At 38.1% G+C, this 7289-nt stretch overlaps 1 non-coding gene across 1 annotated transcript; it reads left to right on the forward strand.

Moving 5' to 3' along the window:
• Window positions 1–535: 535 nt before the first annotated feature.
• Window positions 536–608, forward strand: TRNAF-GAA (transfer RNA phenylalanine (anticodon GAA)). Its single transcript has one exon. It is a non-coding gene; the product is annotated as a tRNA-Phe (tRNA).
• The last annotated feature ends 6681 nt before the right edge of the window (window positions 609–7289 follow it).

Here is a 7289-nt window from a genome sequence, read left to right on the forward strand (position 1 = left end):
CTGGTTCAACCCCGGGTTTATGCACAGTTGAGAGGTTCCTTGATTCTCACAAAATAAATTTTGGAATCAACTGTAGTACTATTTTCTCTATTTATCAACATTTATATCAACTGATCTACAATATGATCAATTCATCATAGACTTTGATTTGTGTCCTCCTTCTAAACTTGCTTCCAAATTTCTTGCCTTCAGGTTTGACTATGAATGTTTCCCATTTCGTCCTTTTTTGTAAAGTAAACTCTTGTCTGCATTACCTTCCACTTCCCCTTGAACACAGATGTCAGTGGTCAGATGACGTTGCTTACCTACTCAGGCCATATACGTCTGGGTAATATAGTGCTAGTCCATTCAGAGTTAAAAAAACGCTTCCTAACCCGGATTCCAAAAATGCTATTTACCCATTGCACAAGTTAACTGCTGAATGATACAGGACTCCTTAAAACATATCTCTAACATATAAGGGTAAATATCCAGGTCATGCATCTAGTTTGTTGAATGGTTCAAATCAAAGTATGAAGACCACAGCTAGCAGCAGGCCGAAATAGCTCAGTTGGGAGAGCGTTAGACTGAAGATCTAAAGGTCCCAGGTTCAATCCCGGGTTTCGGCATAGTCTAGCGGATTCTTGACCTCATTCGGGTGGGGGATTTTAATATGCGTCTTTGTAAGTAAAGTGGGGCTAAGGTGTGTGGCTTCGAAGACCCCAGGGTAAATCTCTTCCACATTTCATGCATAACGAATAAGGTGAGGCTTTAAATAGATTACTATATAAGTGGAATCAGGGAATAATTAATGACATATTAGCAGGTGAGATAGGGAAAACATTCGGGAGGGGAAATCAAGAGTCTACGATGTATTTCATTTTAGTTTCTGCCACATTAAATGGGAAAGTGGTCAACACAGGTAACCTATTTTCTTGTCATAGCGATCATGCTATCTTATTTACTCACTTAAGTATCCTGAGTAAGGCAAAAGAACATCATGAGGTAATGATATCATAACCCTAACCAGGAAAACTGGCTACCAACTCAAGTGGATACAGGCACAGAAACTGAATCTGGTCCCCGAAATACTAGTCCAAGCCAGAGAAGAAATCACATATTGTTTGGAGAAGAGCTCTTCCCTTTCGTTCCTAGTCACCCAGTTTAGAGCCCTTTTGGTGAAACTGAAAGCGGCTCTAACTCTCTCCAATTCGTCAAATATTATCCCTACCACCTGCTGGTTTCATTCATTATGCTCTACTGCTAAACGAGCCCTCGTCAACGCTTTAAAAACTCACCCTAGAGATCCCATCATGTTACGAGTACTACGCAAGCGAGAAGAAAAAGAGAGAAGGATCTTAGGGAGCAGCCCTGGGAAGATCACGAACTAGCGGTGGCTATTTCAGGTAGTAGTAGGGATTTTGGAAAGTTGTAAAAGACCCCTATTTTAAAGATTGTAAAGACCTGTCCTTAAATACACATGTAGACGAGGAAGCATGGGTGGGATATTTTGAAAAGATCTTTGGTTCCAGTATCTCCCTACTACTTCTACACCCCGTGTTTGACCTCGTATCTCATGGCAGGCTAAGCTTCTCATTATCTGAGGTTAGAAAGGGGCTGGAGGCTTGTGCCCCTGGAAAGGCTCCGGGCCCTGATGGATTGCCAAACAACCTTTTCCAGGAGAACTACGATATGTGGGTCCCCTACTAACAGACGTTTTTAAGGCCATTATGGCAGAGGGTCCTCTACCATCCTGGAAACAGAGTGTAATAGTGCCTATATACAAAAAGGCGATGGGGGTCCCCAAAGAACTTCTGGCCAACTTCCCTTCTGGACACCACCGACAAGCTCATGGGACGGCTTTATTAGCCAGACTAGAGGTTTGGGCCGAAAAACATAGCATTTTTATGCAGGCACAATATGGTTTCCGGAGGTGAATGGGGGTGGTGGATCAATGCCTAAATCTCTCATTAGATAAATATACTGAGGCAAAAAGCAGGAAGATCTACATGGCCTTCATGGACTTGACCGCATCTTTTGATTGTGACTCTCAAAAGAGGTTGTGGGTCATGATGGAAGGGATGGGCATTGATGCCCCGATAATCTGTTTTATTCGCCAGTTGTACGCCAATGCCACTGCCTGTGTACGGTATGACAGGAATGGGGAATGCACATGTTTTTTTAAGATTGAGAAGGGAGTAAGGCAGGGATGTGTCCTCCCCCCTTTTTCTTATCTATCCACACAAATGGGGTGGAGGCTGTCCTGACCTCCTCACCTTTTGATGTGCCTACCTTTGATCACACTCCTCTTCTGATATTGGCGTACGCAGTACTAATGGCTAGAACTGGGATAGCCTTACAATCCTTTATAAGATTGTACACATCATTGTTGGCCCCATTACACCTAAAGGTAAATTCATCTAAATCTTTTATAATCATAGCGGGAGCGGTCGCAAAGAAAATTGAGGTGATAGATTCACTTCCAGACCTAGGAGTCCTTTTTGTTGAAAACAATTCTTGGTCTAACTTGGTGGCAGAAAGAGCACAAGGAATGGAAAGAAGCCTCCAAGCTATCAAGACCTTCGCTACAGGGCAGGAGTCTGGGGGATGGCTAACGTAGACCAACTGCAGAAATTGGAAGATATATTTATTTTAAATTGAGTATCATTACCACACTCAGTTTCAAATTATATTTTACATTTAGAATTGGGGCTACCCTATTTGAGTGATTTAATAAGACTGGCTCCAATCCTGCTATGGCTTTCAGTCTGGCATAGGCCCACTGTAATTTAACGCAACGCATCAGTAAGGAATGTCGGAAATTGGATTACTATAAGAGGATTGGTGGGCTTAGATATGTTGGGGCAGAATTGACTGCATTGGGGCAGGGACAATTATTTCAGGATCCTAACTCCCATAGGAGGGTCTTGAAGCAGAAAATACATGAATTATTTATGCAGAGAGTTAATTATGCCCGGATGGGAAAAAAATCACCTGCAAAAAAGTTCCCTTGTATGTGACCTTATTCCACCAAGATCATGGGAAGGTTTTTTGTACCTCTCTTGTATTACTAATGCACAGCATAGATTTATTCTACTGTGTTTTTTATTGAACCTGATCCCACTGATGTTAGGGTACCCAGAGAGGAAATATAAACTCCCAGGGGCCGATTCACAGAACTAATCTGAGACAAAATCCTAAACGTTCTATTTTTGGTATTCCCAGAAGACATTTAGTAGTAGCAACGTTAGGATTTTGTCATAAGTTAAACTTAAGTTAAACTTAAGTTTGTCCTAAGTTTTGGTCCTAAAACAAAATCCTAACTTAAGACAAAATCCTAACTTAACACAAAATCCTAACTTTACTACTACTAAATGCCTTCTGTGAATACCAAAAGTAGTAGGTTTAGGATTTTGTCTCAGATTAGTTCTGTGAATCGGCCCCTCAGATTTGTCACCCTGCCCGCCCATATAATATTCAGTCTCCTCAGTCAGATCGGTATCTAATATTATTCTGCATGTACCATTCTGATTAAAGAAAAGCATTTGGTCTTCCCATTTTAAGGTCCCATAAATTTACACAATGTGGGGTGGCTCTGTACTTTTTAAAGGCTCTCCTGGATCCGTTTCTGTGCTTTTCCCTAGCTTCATTTTTTTGGACCTGTATGAGAAAAAGGAAAACTCAGGGCTGTTGTCTTAATCAGCAGCAATTACAATAAAACTGGACTCATTTATGTAACAGGGGCCTAACTGCTACTAAGAGACCTGCAGGATTTTATTTGATTTTAATGGTTTTATGATAATATCTTTATTACGTATATGGCTAATTTCACGAATTGGTTTTAAGTTTTTTGTATACATGAATATATAAGTTGTTTTAATATTTTGGATAACTTTGTGCTTTTATGATCTGTTTTAAAAGATCGAATAAAGTCTTGTGATTGATTGATTGATTAACAGTTTGAACTTCTGCTTTGCATGTCACAAAGGTTAATTGGAGTTAACTGAGGTAGAGGTTGGTATTCATTTATCAAAAACTTTTATCAATCTGATTGACAACACAATCAATTTGATCCAGCATTCAGGAACTGACAAGTCGTATCTTCTGGACCCAATTCAATACCATACAGTCCCTTTCACGCTGGGTGAGTTTAAACCAAATTTACCAATTTTTTTATCTTATTATCCTTTTCTTTGGCAATGAAATCTTTAAAATTAGGGTTTGGCAAAATAATGATCAGAATTTCTTTACATCATCATAGAATAATCATTTCATATAGCTAATAGAAGACTTTAATAAAGACAAACTCTTTATGAAAGTTAGAAATGCTTTATCTAAACGTATTTGAATTGCTCATCAAGTACAATACGGCTCGAGTCACAAGAGAAACCATTAGCAAATAAACACCAATTGTCCATCTCAAATGTCAGCACAATGAGTGAGTAGATAGTGGTAGAGACAGAAGATTTAAAAACATTTGCAAATAGATTTTATGCAAATTCAGAATATCATACTAACCAATCATAAGAGGTTCTAGAAATCTGAAAACTACCCTGACCATGAGAGTAAGCTTGGCCCCTCAAGAAGAGTTAAGGAGAAAAGTCAAAGAGTCAGTATCAGCAGAACAACAGCCAGCCCATAGAATTCATGAAACAGAAACAGCTCTCTCCTCTCGCAGAGTAAAAAATGCACTCGCTCCCAAACGCACTCCCTTTCTACAACTAGATATACCTTAAATTCAATAAAGGACCAACCCTCATTGTGTCATCTCACATAAAATTGTACATTGTGATTGGTCCAAAACAAGGAGTGTTCAATCACACTACGCTCGATGTGCCTAATTTCATAATTTCCCATTGTTCTAACTTTGCACACTGTAATAAATTCCAAAATAGGTAACTCTAGTATCTGGCTTCCGTGTTTTCGTTCGTCTCTCCATCTCACTCATGTATCATTTTGAAATAAAAATGTCCTCATGCTCCGCTCGGCAATCAAGCTCCACTTCATTTTATCTCTTCCTCTCAGCGCAACCTTGGCCATCATCAGGAACTTGCGAAGGACAGATCACAGTGTTCGTTCTGTCTCCTCTCTACATTTCTAATATGCCTTGTAAATTCTAAAATGTCTCTCTGGCCTTTTCTGCATGCCAGTAAGTACACTTCTAAAGAAAACAAATACAAGTGTTATTTATCATTTTATAAAACTACACTATTAAAGTGTTATTTATCATTTTATAAAACTACACTATTAAACTCTCTGTGAATGCTTTTGATTTGCACCCTTTTCTTGCGCGCTGCTTAATATTTTGTAGTTGTTAGTGGAAAATAAACCCTGGACTTTTGATTTATTTTTTACATTAGCCGTGTGCATTTGCGTCCTACACTAACACTCCCAGTACGCGCTTGCGCAGTTTTCATCGTTCCCCTTTTGTCTTGCACTGTTCGTTTTTTCACGTCTTTTAGTTAGTAATTTTACACACCGAGAAGTTCAATCAGAGCAGGTTTTATTTCGTGAAAACCCTGCTCCATCAGTCCCCCCTTTGATGGCAACTGGAGCCATCATAAAATGCAACCCAAAAATCTAATTGTCATCAGTTATACTTCTTAGAAAGCAGTAGTTCACTTTTGTTTCAACATAACCCATCTATATCTTTTACTATTTTATAGTCATTTTCTCTTCTATTTTCCAATTATATGTCTTCTCTCTTTCTTTTTCTTGCTTTCCGTTTAGTATCCAGTGTTTGTTTTATGCATTTGCCACACGTATATAATAACACCAGCATTAGTATCCCTGTAACTACAGCCAATATAGGTGTTAATTCTTTCCCTAGCAAGCTATTACCAAAAGTAGATAACCAATTACCCACTGATGAGAACCCCTTACCAAGTCTCTCCCAAGCACCATCAACCTTCAATTCAGGTAAATCTTCACGTACATGTGTAATATTCTTAATATATCCCTTTAGGCTCTTACTTATGTCAGTGATATAGTTTCTTTAGTGATATAGGTACAGCACTGTTGCATTTTCAACAGACCACAGACTCCGCCCTCTTTGCCAATAATACATCAAGAGCAAGTCTATTCTGTAAGACCATAGATCTTATTGCAACCATTTCTGTATCAATCATTAAGAACCCACCAGCAATATCTACTGATAAATGATCGACCACTGTAGACAATTTTCTAATTTTATTCAAATTTAGAATTACCCCAACTGAAGGTATCAATGCTCCAATATAACTGATTCCATGACTTTTATATAAATGATATACCTTGGGAAAGACTATCCCCATATAACAACACCAATACCAATGAGCAGGCAACCTATAATAGGCATTTGTACCACACACATAATATATTCCAGGTAAAACAGGATCCGTACCACCTTTTATTTCCCATCCTTCCGTAATTAGGAAAACTTGATCACACTCCCTGGAACCAAAGACATAATTGTTTAAATCAGTTTTTAGTCTTAGTAATCTAAGCTTTCCCCTATGATGCCAATCCAGAGTCATTGCAGCATATGCCTCACCCTAATTGTAATCACCTTCTCTAAAAGCCCAAGGAGGTACTCAGGATTTTTGCTCAGCAGCTTTTTCCTTAAAACTCTGTCTTCTATCTTCTACCAAATTTATAAATTCAATCTCCTCCTGACGCACACTACAGGTTAAATTATTACGAAGTGCATACACAGTATCTATTGTTTTAGGCGTATGAAATAATTCACCCATGTATTCAGCATTTTTCGCACTATTTACCCTGCTCATATTGTTTCCAATGGGCCCTTCAGAAAACACTAAATCATAATTCAAATAAAAGTACTGCAGATTTCCCTTCTCATAAAACAAACGTGTTAGTACACTACATGAAACTCCATATGTTAAATGTAGGTAATTATAGGTCACCCCCTCGAACACCGACAAAGGTAATTGCATGCACATAACAATCTCTCACATCCATAGTGTTAACATACTCATACAACAATTTGGCAAACAGATTTAACGAAAAATCATTAATGGAGTTATCCTGGTGATATATATTATCACCTGTTATTTTCTCAATATTAGTTTGTCGTTCTTCTTTAAGATTTCCCACATCTACTTTTTCAGTCAATACAATATTAGTAATAGTATTCTTAATAGGGTACAGAAAATAAGACACAACAACAATTAGTGTTAACCAAACAAACATTCATAGTAAAACACTTATAAAGCAAGCATTAATACATCTACGTTTAAAACTTTGTTTTTGATATCCAGTCTTTGGGAAATTTGCATTAGCCATTCTCTTTTTTTTTTAAATCAAAAATG

Source organism: Lissotriton helveticus, chromosome 8 (genome assembly GCF_964261635.1).
Source record: "Lissotriton helveticus chromosome 8, aLisHel1.1, whole genome shotgun sequence".
In the NCBI taxonomy this organism is placed as follows: Eukaryota; Metazoa; Chordata; class Amphibia; order Caudata; family Salamandridae; genus Lissotriton; species Lissotriton helveticus.